Raw genomic sequence first — 15,978 nt, 5'->3', positions numbered from 1 at the left:
ACTTCACACCTAACAACAACAACAACTATACTATGGCTGGTCTCCATCCACTGTATTATACTGATCTTGATGACGAGGTGTTTGCTAACTGAAGGAAGTGACAAGATGGGCTGGACTTCTAAAGTCAGTCAAGCTCTTCTTTAACTGATCATATGTTACTTGGTAAATCCAACAAATTTCTGTGTTTTTCTTCTTGATGAAGAGTAGGGACTTGTCTCATTTTTAACTGAAAAATACATTGAAGCCATATATTAACTTTTCCTAGCACTGAAGATGCAAGCATGTAACTGAGGTTGGTATTTCAACAATCTTTCTAAGCTGTGTATCATTTTTTAATCTTAGTCGACCACACAAAAATTCATTGTATGAGAGCTTTCTGAACTGTAATTAATATTCATCCCTGTATTTGACATTAGAAATCAGGTCTACGGACAGATGAAGTCAAACAGTTCAGGACAGATTTCATATGCGATGAAAGCCTGTCGACAATTTGTCCATTTCCTCCTGTCCAATGGCACAAGAAATGTAGGAGACAGGTATTCAGCTCAAAGAATGGCAAGCGATGCCACCACCCATTGAGCATGCTGACTTGCGATCCATGAATCCAAACTACATGTCGTTAGAGGCTAATGACTGCTGAAACCTCTGCAGGAAAATTAGGGGTTTTGTTTTTGTGTTTTCCTTCTAACAGCCTGGCACATATTGGCCCCAGCCTTTGTCCCTAGTTGTGTGTGCCTTTTTGGTCTAAATGTTATTAGGCTGGGACAAAAAGCTTCAGGTAGCCTCTCCCTCCTTCACAATAACAGCGGTTAGAAAAGCTATGCTCCCGCTGAGAGGAACAAGGCACCCTGTGAAGGGAAATAACCAAGGTCAATGGTGGGGATGTAGGCATCTGCAGACAAGCACTCTCCCTACCCTGCCCCCCCCCATCCGACACTCATGGTCATTGTTACTTTCCACTGACCAGCTGCCTAGATCCCTGGACCAAAAACAAAATGGGTAACACAGCTCCCATTCAATGGAGATTAAATGCCTGAAATGAGCCACACCTCTGAACAATTGCTTTCTAGAAGAGGGACAGCATTCAATAGCCACCGAGCCTCATTGATCGGGGTTATAAAGGAAGAGAAGGCCTGCATGAAAAAGGTTTCACACCGCCCTTAAACTAGCTCACATTCTTCAGAATCTCCCTCCATTCCCATTTTGACTGCCCATTTTGCCCACATTGTAATCAAGTATCTAACATCACTGCCCAAGAGTCAACCCATGATCTTTAAAAAGAAGTTACACAATACCATACAGCAACTTATTCCTCACTGATCACATTAGCATCATTATTCGTACGACTTTACTTAAAAAATTAGTCACTATCATTCACACTGTGCAATCAGCTGTTAAATCCTCATTTATGTTAATTTGAATTTGAATATACCACTCAGTAAAATGTTGGATTGCCATGTTTACAAATAGACTACAGGTATTCAGAAATGTAGATGATACAAAACATACTGTTTAATCTATTTGTTGAGTTGTAAATAAATTAAGCCTATTTATCTGTTACTTAGCAATTCTGTGCACATACTACTTCTTTTCTGCATGCTACCACCTCTGTCAGCAAGGATGTATATTTGATATATTTAAAGTTTTTAATAAATGGTAATCCTAAAGATGGGATTTAAATGATACTCAACACAGGTATAATTAAGGTGGAACATATTTTTCTAATCCATGGAGATACTGTTTCTAAACCGAGCAGTGGCACAAACAAGAGAAAAGCAGCTTGCTTGACTTTGGCTGAATGTATTTTAGATATACATAATCTTTGTATTAAGTAAATTTCTTCAAAGCACAAAAGGCTATAGACTGAATGAGAACAGAACATGAGTTCAGGGGTGGGAAAGCTTTGACGATATCTGTAACATAATGGAACTGGAGCACCTCAACATTTAGAGTGAATTAATTGCAGGCCATTTTTGTTGCTACAAGATCACACTAAAGCTATAACAGTCACATCGTAAAATGGTGGCATCACAAGCAAATACACAAACATTTGAATTTACCTGATAGTATGTAAAACCTAAAGAGTTTTTCAAAAAATATAACGGGCAATTAAAACAATAGTTTTGTTCATCAAACAAGAAAAACAGCTTAAGTATACACTACAGATATTTAAGCTAAATGATTTCAAATAGCAAAGCTGAAGAATATCTCTACTGGAGTCCTTAGGGCAGGGATCCCCGGCATGGTGCTGACCAGTGTGTTCTCTGGTTTACCTTTGCTTCTTCCCCCAAGTAGAGCCAGTCCTTCCATTCCTCTGTCTCATTGGAGAAGGAGGAACTTCTGCAGAGTCCTGGAGGCATTTTCAGACTGGCCCCAGCCCCTATGGTAGCCACATGGTTGCTAGCCATGCCTTGTTTGCGGAAGCTCTTGCCTTTGAGTACACTTTCTGTCAGAGAGGGCAACCTTGGGAACTCACAGAGCTGAGAATATATAATAGATCATCCAGTAGTCTTCATACATTAACATTAACATTCTTAATCTAAGCTTTAGCCATCTTCAGCTGGTGAAGATATTTTTGTATTTTGACATTCCCTCAATAATCCCTCCTTCCTAACCAACGTTTTATGTTCTGCATGTATCCCAACAGCTTCATGTGTATTTCAACCCTTTAGAATTGTTTAAATAAGGTATGTTTTAGAGAGGGGTTTATTTTAATGGCTTTATAATGTATTTTATTATGTATATTTTAAATTGTTAGTCACCTTGGTGGTCCCTGTGGACTGGTAGGATACATAGTTTGTAGATAAAAATAAAATAAATATGTGAAATCAGGACCAGCTTTATGTGGTTGCTATGAGGTTTGCTTGGATCAGATGCACTAGAATCCATAGGAAAATACTTGGGCCTTTACTTTGGAAGACTGACACTCTTCAGCTAGTCAGGTGGACTGAAAAAAGTTGGACAGACTATTGAAGACGCTATGACATCAGACAGAGAACTGGGGATGGTCTTTGGAACAGCTTTGCAGCCTGGTTTTAAAACAAACATTAAAAGGCCAATAAATTGTCAGTGCTCTCTCCCCAAAGGAAACTAATTTCTGGAATTCTCACCACGATCCCCACAATGGAGCAAATGATGCCCTCAGTTTGTTTGGAGTCATGAAAATGGCATGGGGGAAGCTCAAGCCAGTCCTCTCTCAACACCTCGGTCCTGATCCAAATCAGGGCACTGTGATACTTCAGAACTGAGTTACCACACCACATGGAAAACGCCTGGATATTTGAGGATGGAAGGGCTGCAGCAGGGTATGATGCCATACAGCCTACACTCCAAAGCAGCAATTCTTCTATCCAGGGGACCTGAACTTTGTAGTCTGTAGTTATAATTCTGGGAGAACTGCAAGATCCATCTGGATCCTGTCAACCTTACAGGGAACTTGAAACCACAACTGGATTGCAAGTCCCTGGGGTGGACATCTGATGTTCACACCTCAGGAAGGTAGAAAGTTTGATAATAGCATCCATTTTTGTAAGCAAATCTAAAAAAGCTTTATTAAGAAAAACTCACTTTATTTGGAAGGCTGTTATGTTTGGAAACAGACTAACAGTGCTACATGAAACAAAATATCTGAAAAGGAGGTAAATAGTAGTTTTCCAGCAGAAATTATAGAATTCTGATACTTAAATTAAAATCCCCAGTGTTTGAGTAGAGATGTTTGCCAAGAAAATTGACCTAGGGATATGAAAACTGCTCATTGTGAAAAATATTCTTGGTCATTTATAAAAAACTATACAAGAATAAAACACTCTATTGGAACTTCTACTGCTATTAGAGTTGACATTTCATTGCAACTATGAAGAATTGCAGGTCATTTTCCCCTCCGCATTAATCTATAGGGAAGACTGGTGTTTAAAGCTTTCCTAAATAATACAGCCTTCTTGTTCAGCTAGCAGAAATATTTTAATCTCAAGATACTTTTTTGAAACTGCAACAAAATTTTCATCAGTAACAAAACAGTTTTTCAGTTTTCAAAGTGTTCCATTTCAATGAAGTTGTAATCCACAGGGATTCAGTATTAGCAGCTCTCAGCTCAGAGATTCTTTTTTCTAGTTCACACACCTTGAGACAAAGAGTATATTTAAGATGAGGACAGGAATGAAATGGGCTGCAAGGTTTTTTTGTGCACGATGCAGAACAAATTTATTCCACAGAGCATCTGAAATAGGCTTCAGAAACTGGAGAGAGTGTCTTCTTGAAGAAAAGGCCTCTAAGTAAACTCCAGCACCATTCAAAAGATTTGCTCTGACACTTAACAAGTGGCGCAGGAAGAAAGAAAAATCTGTTGTCAGGTTTGGGGTGTTTATCAGCTACCCTCGAGACACTTGACCTGATGCCGTGGACCCCCTAATCCGCTGATCTGCATGCTGCAAGTCCTGCTAGATTCAGGCCCACAACTGCTGATGAAATTGACTGGAGCACTTGTCCTAATACACTGATCCCTCAGTATATTGTGTGCCACTCTCCTACTCCCGCCTATTCCCCCCTTCCCCCCCTTCTTCCCCAGACAACTCCCCCTAAATTTAATTCTGCTCACAAATTGTGAAATAAGTTGTTTGGGCTGGATTTGTAGAGTGAATTGTCCTCCTAATGAAATGGTCTGTTCATTATACAGTTGTAGAAGGAAGATTTAGCGCTCCCATACCCCAAGACTCATGCAGGTTAACGTTTTTAGACTGACAGTTGACAAAAGAATGAATAGCCCTGTGCTGTCAAGTCAGGCTTACAAACAGCTTGGCATACAAGCAGTTACTGCTTGTATGCATGTGGATTTAGGGTCCCCAGTCTCTTAATGCCAAAGATTTGTAAGTATAAATGAATTAGCCATCAAATTGTTTACAGAGGGAATAAAATGACAGAAAAACCAGCCTGCTGTAGGCCAGTTCCCTCCTCTTATTACCAAGTAACATTATTTAAAAAGTAGAGATATGTGTGATACCAGGTCATACATCTAGTCACCTGAATAAGATATTTGTTGTAGTTGCTATTTTCCTATTAATGGAAACAAAATACTCCCTATCCTTTAGAAGCTGAAGAAATAGAATTCATTTTAAAATTTAAGACCTTGTCCAGTTATGAAAACTGAGGCAGTACTTCAAATTAATCTCTTATTGCTTCTGGATATTTTCCCGGTTACTGGCTCTTCTTTCTGGAACAGTTGCATAAGCAATCTCAGCCAGCTGAGGTTCGTGTAACGAGCTGATGACACAATGCTACAGAAAGCCACTTAGATTTGGCTGTATGATGACATCACTGATGTAAACAATCCAATGGACAGAAAGAGCAATGGTTCCTGAATAGGAAAACACTTTTAAATAGTTTTGAAGCAGTTAGCAAAAAAAAAAAAACCTTGTACTGTTTGTCAACAAGATTCAAGTACAATTAATTAACAATTTTGTTTACATTATTTAATATTGTAATAGAATCAGTTCAGTAATCTTTCAGTGACTTTTCTCTCCCTCCCTGTACATATCCTAAATGTCAACCCGACAGAAAAGGCCTCCCTATTTTAGAGGTTATAAAAACCCACAGTACTTTCTAAGATGTAACCTTTCTTTCCCCCCGTTCAACTAGGATGCAGTTATCAAGGATAATAGTTGTACTTACTCAAGAGACCATTCCTGTGAAATTGCTGACAGAATAGAGAGTGGTTTTCAGGCCAGGAAAACAAAATGCGCAGAGAAGACGTATGAAGAAGTAGGGGTAAATGTGTTCTCCATTGTACCAGCCATTGGTATTTTCATAAGCCACGTGTTCTAGAAAGATGCCATGTCCATCAGGCACATATCTGCTGCGTCTTTCCCATAACTGTCCTGCCACAACTCTTGTTGCCCTTTAGAAAGACTGAAGGAAACAGGAAAAAAAATTAGCATGTAGATGCAGATGCTACAGAAAAACCTGACCCAATCTGGACTAGATGGTTTGAATGGAAGTAACTTCATTGAAAATATCCTTTGGCATTAATGATAAGGGCATTCCATTACTTGTGCTGGATTTAGATTAGTTGCATTCCTAATATACAATGACTCAAATGGCCAGGCTGTCAAGAGTCTCAGGCACAAGCTCATAAACCATACAACTTCATTCCAGACATTACCTTGCTCACTAGATTTTGTGGAATCTGTGTGCAATTTGTGTGTGAGGCCAGGCAATTCCCTACTGCTGCCACCATACATGCAGTATAGCAGCTGTGTCACACTCTATACTTCACCTCAAGAGGGACAATCTCTGTAGCAGCTGAAGCTACCACCCCAACGAACAGCCAAGGAGGAGCTGCAACAGTAAATAATTTGTGAAAGACGCCAATGGATGCTTAGCCTGACAGGAGCAGAAAACCTGAATGATGACAGGAGCTGTCGAATGGTCCTGAAGAGGCATGAAAAGTGACCAGCAGGACTTGACGTAGCTGAAAAAGCCTGGCCAGTCTGAACTTTCATTCTCCTATAAAGGGAAGGCGGAAGACTCCAAACCTATGGTGGGGTTGGACACACAAGAAGGAGGAATGACAAAACTACAACATGCTTGTCCTTAATAACTGCAGCTAATATTTAGGATATAAGGCAGAAGAGTAGCCAAGAAGAAATATTTTTGTTCTGCTCTCTTCCCCTGTTACTCCACAGGCACAGTAATTGCTGCTGAGATAGTACAAGCTCCATACATCAACCCTGACCTTGAAAAATGAGAAAGCCATCTCACATTGGAAGGCCCCCCAGACCCTCTCTGGAGAGTGTTCAAGAAGCTGTGAAAAACACATCTATTTAAAATAGAAGTCGGGCTAGACAAATGCGACAATTTGAAGTTTATTAATATGAGGGAGAATGGAAAATATGAGCTTTTTATCTCTCTACAGCAAAAGGTTTGTAAGCAGAAGTTCAATCGTAGGTTTTGAAATTCAAACATAAGAACAAGCAGCACTTCATCCTAAGTTGAAAGATAATTGCACAATTAACTGCTTGAGGTCAATAATGCCAGTGCTGGATGATTCTGAAGCAGAGATAATAATTTCAGCCATGTATAAAGAGATACAAAGGTAGAAAAAGAAAATAACATAGTAAAAGCATTTAAATATTAGAAGGAACACCGACAAAATCATTATTTTTTGTTCCAAATGAAAACTCTATGGACAGTTCCAATAGGCATAACGATATGACGCCGGAAGATGAGCCCCTCAGGTCGGAAGGTGTCCAATATGCTACTGGGGATGAGCAGACGGCTAGTACGAGTAGCGCCAGAATGAATGAAGCGACTGGGCCAAAGCCGAAAGGACGCTCAGTTGTGGAAGTAACTGGTGGCGAAAAGATCATCCGATGCTGTAAAGATTTTTATTCCATAGGAACCTGGAACATCAGATCCATGAATCAAGGTAAGCTGGACGTGGTCAAACAAGAAATGACAAGACTGAACATCGACATTTTAGGAATCAGTGAACTAAAATGGACAGGAATGGGTGAATTTAATTCAGATGACCATCAGGTATACTACTGTGGACAAGAATCTCGCAGAAGAAATGGAGTAGCCTTCATAATCAATAAGAGAGTAGGAAAAGCAGTCTTGGGATACAATCCCCAAAATGACAGAATGATCTCAGTTCGAATCCAAGGCAAACCATTCAACATCACAGTGATCCAGGTCTATGCCCCAACCACTGCTGCTGAAGAGGATGAAGTTGATCAGTTCTATGAAGCCCTACAACACCTTCTAGAAGCAACGCCAAAAATGATGTGCTTATCATCATGGGGGATTGGAATGCTAAAATAGGAAGCCAAAAGATAACCAGGATAACAGGCAAGTTTGGCCTTGGAGTACAAAATGAAGCAGGGCACAGGCTGGTAGAATTTTGTCAAGAGAATACAATGGTCATAGCAAACACTCTTTTCCAACAACCCAAGAGACGACTCTACACATGGACATCACCAGATGGTCAACACAGAAATCAGATTGACTATGTGCTCTGCAGCCAAAGATGGAAAAGTTCTATCCAGTCAATAAAAACAAGACCAGGAGCTGATTGTGGTTCAGATCATGAGCTTCTTGTTGCAAAATTTAGGCTTAAATTGAAGAAAGTAGGGAAAAGCACTAGGCCACTCAGGTATGAACTAAATCATATCCCCGACGAATACACAGTAGAGGTGACAAATAGATTTAAGGAATTAGATCTGATAGACAGAGTGTCTGAAGAACTATGGACGGAGGTTCGCAACATTGTACAAGAGGTAGCAACTAAATCCATCCCAAAGAAAAAGAAATGCAAGAAATCAAAATGGCTGTCTGAGGAAGCTTTACAAATAGCTAAGGAGAGAAGGGAAGTGAAAGGGAAGGGAGAAAGAGAAAGATACACCCAACTGAATGCAGAATTCCAGAGAATTAGTTATACTAACGCCCGAAGCATGGGCAATAAAAAGGAAGAGCTGGAACTTCTCATGCTGATGGAAAGGTATGATCTAGTAGGCATCACAGAAACTTGGTAGAATGATTCTCATGACTGGAATGTAATGGTGGATGGATATGAACTGTTCAGAAAAAACAGAATAGATCGAAGAGGTGGAGGAGTGGCACTGTATGTGAGGAAAGGGCTTACCTGTCAGGAAATTCTAGTGAAGGAGAGTATATCTACAGTGGAAAGCATCTGGGTGAAAATAAGCGAGGGGAAAACAAACAGTGTGGTGGTTGGTGTCTGCTACCGACCGCCTGACCAACGAGAGGATGTGGATGCTGCACTTTGTGAGCAGCTTGAGAAAATATCCAAACGGCAGGACCTTGTCATCATGGGTGACTTCAATTTCCCAGATGTGTGCTGGGAAACAAACTCTGCGAAGCGTCCTCAGTCATGCAAGTTTCTGACCTGCCTGGCTGACAATTTCATTTATCAAATGGTAGATGAACCCACAAGAGGTTCAGCCATACTGGACTTAATACTGACCAACAGGCAAGAGTTGGTGGATGAGGTGAAGGAGGTGGGGACCCTAGGGGGAAGTGACCATGTCCTCATAGAATTCCTTTTGAGATTGGGAGCCAAGGAAGCTTGTAGCCAGACGCGGATGTTGGATTTTCGTAGGGCAAACTTTAATAAACTCAGAGACATGATGAGTGTCATACCATGGACGAGAATGCTGGAAGGGAAGGGAGCATGTGAAGGGTGGGCGCTGCTCAAACAAGAGCTATTGCATGCTCAATCAATGACTATTCCAGAAATACGAAAACACTGCAGGTGCTCTAAGAAGCCTATTTGGATGAACAGAGAACTTCAAGAGGAACTAAGAAAGAAAAGGAAAATGTTCAGGAAATGGAGGGAAGGACAGAGCTCTAAAGAAGAGTACCTACAGGTTACTAGGCACTGTAGATCAATCATCAGAAAGGCCAAAGCTGAGAGTGAGCTAAGATTGGCCAGGGAAGCCCATTGTAACAAGAAAAGATTTTTCAGTTACGTGAGGAGCAAACGTAAAGTAAAGGAGGCAATAGGCCCGCTGTTGGGTGCGGATGGACAAACTCTAACGAAAGATGCAGAGAAAGCAGAAAGGCTTAGTGCCTATTTTACATCTGTTTTTTCCCACAGGTCAAAGTGTTTAGGCACATCTAGAGATGGCTGTAGCCAAAGGATAGTGTCTGGGTGGCAGGTTAACATGGATAGAGAGGTGGTCGAGAGGCATTTAGCTGCACTGGATGAGTTCAAATCCCCTGGTCCAGATGAAATGCACCCGAGAGTACTCAAAGAACTTTCCAGAGAACTTGCACAGCCCTTGTCCATCATCTTCGGAACCTTTTTAAGGACTGGAGATGTCCCGGAGGACTGGAAAAGAGCAAACGTTATTCCGATCTTCAAAAAAGGGAGGAAGGATGACCCGGGAAACTACAGACCAGTGAGTCTGACCTCTGTTGTGGGGAAGATAATGGAGCAGATATTAAAGGGAGCGATCTGCAAACATCTGGAGGACAATTTGGTGATCCAAGGAAGTCAGCATGGATTTGTCTCCAACAGGTCCTGCCAGACCAACCTAGTTTCCTTTTTTGACCAAGTAACAGGTTTGCTGGATCGGGGAAATTTGGTTGATGTCATTTACTTGGATTTTAGTAAAGCTTTTGACAAGGTTCCCCATGATGTTCTGATGGATAAGTTGAAGGACTGCAATCTGGATTTTCAGATCGTTAGGTGGATAGGGAATTGGTTAGAGAACCGCACTCAAAGAGTTGTTGTCAATGGTGTTTCATCAGACTGGAGAGAGGTGAGTAGCGGGGTACCTCAGGGTTCGGTGCTCGGCCCGGTACTTTTTAACATATTTATTAATGATCTAGATGAGGGGGTGGAGGGACTACTCATCAAGTTTGCAGATGACACCAAATTGGGAGGACTGGCAAATACTCCGGAAGATAGAGACAGAGTTCAACGAGATCTGAACACAATGGAAAAATGGGCAAATGAGAACAAGATGCAATTTAATAAAGATAAGTGTAAAGTTCTGCATCTGGGTCAGAAAAATGAAAAGCATGCCTACTGGATGGGGGATACGCTTCTAGGTAGCACTGTGTGTGAACGAGACCTTGGGGTACTTGTGGATTGTAAACTAAACATGAGCAGGCAGTGTGATGCAGCGGTAAAAAAGGCAAATGCCATTTTGGGCTGTATCAACAGAGCCATCACATCAAAATCACAAGATGTCATAGTCCCATTGTATACAGCACTGGTCAGACCACACCTGGAGTACTGTGTGCAGTTCTGGAGGCCTCACTTCAAGAAGGACGTAGATAAAATTGAAAGGGTACAGAGGAGAGCGACGAAGATGATCTGGGGCCAAGAGACCAAGCCCTATGAAGATAGGTTGAGGGACTTGGGAATGTTCAGCCTGGAGAAAAGGAGGTTGAGAGGGGACATGATAGCCCTCTTTAAGTATTTGAAAGGTTGTCACTTGGAGGAGGGCAGGATGCTGTTTCTGCTGGCTGCAGAGGAAAGGACACGCAGTAATGGGTTTAAACTTCAAGTACAACGATATAGGCTAGATATCAGGAAAAAGTTTTTCTCAGTCAGAGTAGTTCAGCAGTGGAATAGGCTGCCTAAGGAGGTGGTGAGCTCCCCCTCACTGGCAGTCTTCAAGCAAAGGTTGGATACACACTTTTCTTGGATGCTTTAGGATGCTTAGGGCTAATCCTGCGTTGAGCAGGGGGTTGGACTAGATGGCCTGTATGGCCCCTTCCAACTCTATGATTCTATGATTCTATGAAAAGCTAGAAGAGATAAGAATGCCTTCTTAAATGAACAGTGCAAACAAATAGAAGAAAACAATAGAATGGGGAGGACCAGAGATCTTTTCAAGAAAATTGGAGATATGAAGAGAACGTTTCATGCAAAGTTGGGTATGATAAGGGACCAAAATGGTAGGGACCTCACAGAAGCAGAAGAGATTAAACAAAGGTGGCAAAATTATACAGAACAACTATACAAGAGCGAGCTTAACATCCCTGATGACCACAGTGGGGTAGTTACTGACCTGGAGCCAGACATCCTGGAATGTGAAGTCAAATGGGCCTTAGGAAGTCTGAGCAATAATAAAGCTAGTGGTGGTGACAGCATTCCAGTTGAACTATTCAAAATCTTAAAGGACGATGCAGTAAAAGTGCTACACTCAATATGCCAGCAAATTTGGAAAACTCAACAATGGCCACAGGATTGGAAAAGGTCAGTTTACATTCCAATCCCAAAGAAGGGCAATGCCAAAGAATGTCCAAACTACCGCACCATTGCACTAATTTCTCATGCTAGCAAAGTTATTCTCAAAATCCTACAAGCTAGGCTCCAGCAATATGTGGACTGAGAACTTCCAGAAGTACAGGCAGGATTTCGAAGAGGCAGAGGAACTAGAGATCAAATTGCCAACATACGCTGGATCATGGAGAAAGCTACGGAGTACCAGAAGAACATCTACTTCTGCTTCATTGACTATGCTAAAGCCTTTGATTGTGTGGAGCACAACAAATTGTGGCAAGTTCTTAAAGAGATGGGAATACCAGAGCATCTTATTTGTCTCGAGAAATTTATATGCAGGTCAAGAAGCAACAGTGAGAACTGAACATGGAATCACTGACTGGTTCAAAATTGAGAAAGGAGTTCGGCAAGGCTGTATACTGTCGCCTTGCCTATTTAACTTGTATGCAGAGCACATCATGAGAAATGCGGGATTAGAGGAGTCACAAATTGGGATCAAGATTGCAGGGAGAAATATCAACAACCTCAGATATGCAGATGATACCACTCTAATGGCAGAAAGTGAAGAGGAACTAAAGAACCTGTTGATGCGGGTGAAGGAGGAGAGTGCAAAAGTTGGCTTGAAACTCAACATCAAGAAAACAAAGATCATGGCATCCGGCCCTCTCAATTCATGGCAAATAGATGGGGAAGAAATGGAGATAGTGACAGATTTTATTTTCCTGGGCTCCAAGATCACTGCAGATGGGGACTGCAGCAAAGAAATTAAAAGACGCTTGCTCCTGGGGAGGAAAGCTATGTCAAATCTAGACAGCATCCTAAAAAGCAGAGACATCACCCTGCCAACAAAAGTGCGTTTAGTCAAGGCTATGGTATTCCCAGTTGCAATGTATGGCTGCGAGAGTTGGACCATAAGGAAGGCCGAGCGTCAAAGAATTGAGGCTTTTGAACTCTGGTGCTGGAGAAGACTCTTGCGAGTCCCTTGGACTGCAAGGCGAACAAACCGGTCAGTCCTAGAGGAGATCAACCCTGACTGCTCTTTAGAAGGCCAGATCCTGAAGATGAAACTCAAATACTTTGGCCACCTCATGAGAAGGAAGGACTCCCTGGAGAAGAGCCTAATGCTGGGAGCGATCGAGGGCAAAAGAAGAAGGGGACGACAGAGAATGAGGTGGCTGGATGGAGTCACTGAAGCAGTAGGAGCAAACTTAAATGGACTCCGGGGAATGGTAGAGGACAGGAAGGCCTGGAGGATCATTGTCCATGGGGTCGCAATGGGTCGGACACGACTTCGCACATAACAACAACAACAATCATGTGCACATACAGTATATTATTTACATTCATTGTTAAGTGTTTGAAGCACCGTTTCTTGAAAATTGTTCTGTGGTGGTTCTACAGTTGGAGATAGAATACGAAGAAGGTAAATGAGTAAATAGGACATTTGATTTAAATTTGGCAAAGCAGTGCTATTGTAGGCATTGCCACAAATGCACCTTTTTCAGAACTACAGTTGCCCACCCTATTAGGTTTTTCTAATAAATACTTATCTTCCTGTTGCAGATTACTGAGCATTTTCTGCTCTCAAGATAAAAGCTTTCACCTTTCAGCAGGGGTTTAACAGCTGTTTACAAAGCTCTGCTTCTGTTTGGTCACAGTGATATAATTAACTCCCTGTTTGCTTTGCTGAGTTCAGAAAAAAAGTCCAAGTACATCAAATCCAGTCCACATGAAGAGCCATCCATTCTGGTATTTTCTTCCATGCCACCAACCCAACCACAGACTGAGGGGGGAGGAGGAGGGGAATTTCTGAGGATTTCCTCTTTCTGACAGCAATTATAGCTGACTCTATTAGACCTAATTTGTGGAAAACAAGTTCATTTGATGTACTTATTCAAGTGTTGCATAGATAACAAGGACTAGTTAATGCACTCAATTTGCCAGATTACTACTTTTGAAGTAGAGCCATATGGTTTTTTAAATGTTCCTTTAGTGTTTAATTTGAGGGAATGATGTACAATCATGTTGGCAAGTCTCATAATTGATGAACAATAGATCACATACTTACCCCTGATTCTACCATCACTAAATTAATCCTAATTGCTGCAACTGAATTATATCACAAAATACAAAGCAAAGGTTGGAATCCTATGCATACTTACAGAGTCACTGGAACTTACATCTGTGTAAAAGTAACCATGTTTAGAGCAGACTGAGAGTTCATGCTAAAAAACAGATTGGTGTATTGTGGCACATAAAACTACATTTTATAAACATAAAGCATTTTGTCCACATGAAGTCACAGTAGGTGACTTTTAGGTGATACTTCCGTTTGTATCAAATAATGGAGAAAGAGAAGGAGGAGGAGAGTTAATTCATACAGCCACTAGGCCTAGTTCTCAGTGGGGTTACAGATAAGGTTTTGATGACTGAACGTTCCTCCATACAAAAACCCCTACAAAGAAAACTATATCAACTACAGAGATGGTTGACTATGTGTGTCTTTCAAAACTAAGAATTATAAAATAGCAAATTATTAAATGCTATATATCAAACCTAGTAAAATACATATCTTCTGTCTATTACAGAATGGTTACTGATAGCACATTGTTGTTGCAGGTATAGGGAAATCAAGCTACAACTGCATGCTGATTATGTTTGTGATTAATTTCAGCTGGTTTATGCTTTGTGAAGTCAAGCTTGTGGCACAACTTTCCATAAACTATCTAGCTGTTTGTGGAGGATCATGCTGGTTTGTGAGCAGATGGATTCTCAAACAGAATACCTAAATGCAATCAAAACATTTACAAAACTTCAAATCAACAACTTGGAGGGCATGTTGAAGATTCATTCATTTTGGTGCAGGTTCAGGAGTATATAGAATGCTCCTCTGGCATGCTAGAGACACCAGATTCACAGAATATCTCCAGGTGACTCTCCTCTATCTGCCCTCCAAGTGGTCATGTTGTTGTGACCCCAGGTCTTATTAGTGAAGATTCCTTTGAGGAACTTTGTCAGGAGCTCCCAGCATCACCCAAGCTTCAGCTGGATGAAACTGAAACAGAAGGAAACTGAGTCACAGACAAACCAAAGTTTAGACCCCAAAGTGGTTGCAGAAGCCCTTCATTCCTCTGCTCAGTCTCTAGATGCAGTTCCCTGTTCTGTCAGCCCATCTGGCACACCTGAGCTGATCAACCTACTCAGGCTACATTCCCAAAGAGAGCTCCAGTCTAAAAAGCACCAGCCAGATTAGCAAAATAGTTGCTAATTGCAGAAACCTGTGAGTCATCACAGGATGTAGACTGAGAGGCTACTGATATCCTATATTGACATGGGGCTAAGAGGCCTTTGTTGTGGATGCAATTTTGGTAGCTATTCTGCCACCTTTCACTGCTGATGACCCTAGATTAACTTTTGATTCACCTGACTGTCTGATTCTAAATTCCATCTGTTCCCTTTGGTATTCTTTCCTAGGATGCTGACATTTTCTGCCATCTTGTCTGTTGCCATGCTTACTTCTAGCAGAGGGATGAAACCTGAACCAACACACATTTCTCCAGAAAATACTTTCCTGGGTCACCTTCTTTGGGGGGCTGTGACTCAGAGCTCGCAAATACAATCCTAACGAAGTTGGAGAACAAGTAGGGGAGGGTCATCTGGAGATCCCCTGTCAGTTTGGTGTCTCTGGCATGCTGGAGAGGCATTCCAGCACCTCACAAACTGAAGTGTTTCAAAAATAACACAAATAGGGCAATGTCATGAACCACAAACCAAACTGCATTTTCTGGTTTGAGCCCATCTCTAGGGCAGAAGGAGGGGATATAAATGTTGTAAATAAAAAAGTAATAAGTATTTCAAGAATGAAGGGCAAAGGTGGAAATGGAAAGCAGGCTTGATGTCTGCACTTACTTTGTTTATTCCATTGTCAATCCTGTGGAATTCTGATCGCTTTGAACTCGGATCTTCCTCTCCCCCCCCCCTCCCCATTGATACAGGAAAGTGTTCTGCATGTGGTTAGGGTAGTTCAGAAGGGGGTAGGGAGCCAAGCCTCTTTCTTTCTTTTCTTGAAGTGGGGGGGGGGAGAAGCCAAGCAGGGAGCCTCTTTCTTTTCTTCGAGGGGTGAGTGGGAGAGGATCGAAAAAGGCAGAGAAGGGAGAAAAAATCCAGGACCGACAGAAGTTGAGAGAAATTAGGGGCTTCTCCGTGTCACATGACCACTTGTGGCC

At 41.6% G+C, this 15,978-nt stretch overlaps 1 long non-coding RNA gene across 1 annotated transcript; it reads right to left on the bottom strand.

The window, feature by feature from the left end:
* Positions 1–5,242: 5,242 nt before the first annotated feature.
* Positions 5,243–13,565, bottom strand: LOC143840695 (uncharacterized). Its single transcript, XR_013232327.1, has 3 exons — positions 13,356–13,565; positions 5,665–5,901; positions 5,243–5,350 (listed from the first exon to the last, which is right to left on the bottom strand). It is a non-coding gene; the product is annotated as an uncharacterized LOC143840695 (long non-coding RNA).
* Between the last annotated feature and the right edge of the window lie 2,413 nt (positions 13,566–15,978).

Source organism: Paroedura picta, chromosome 6 (assembly GCF_049243985.1).
Source record: "Paroedura picta isolate Pp20150507F chromosome 6, Ppicta_v3.0, whole genome shotgun sequence".
NCBI lineage: Eukaryota > Metazoa > Chordata > Lepidosauria > Squamata > Gekkonidae > Paroedura > Paroedura picta.
Note: the sequence above shows the minus strand (reverse complement) of the source record. Positions and strands in the feature narration are given on the sequence as shown.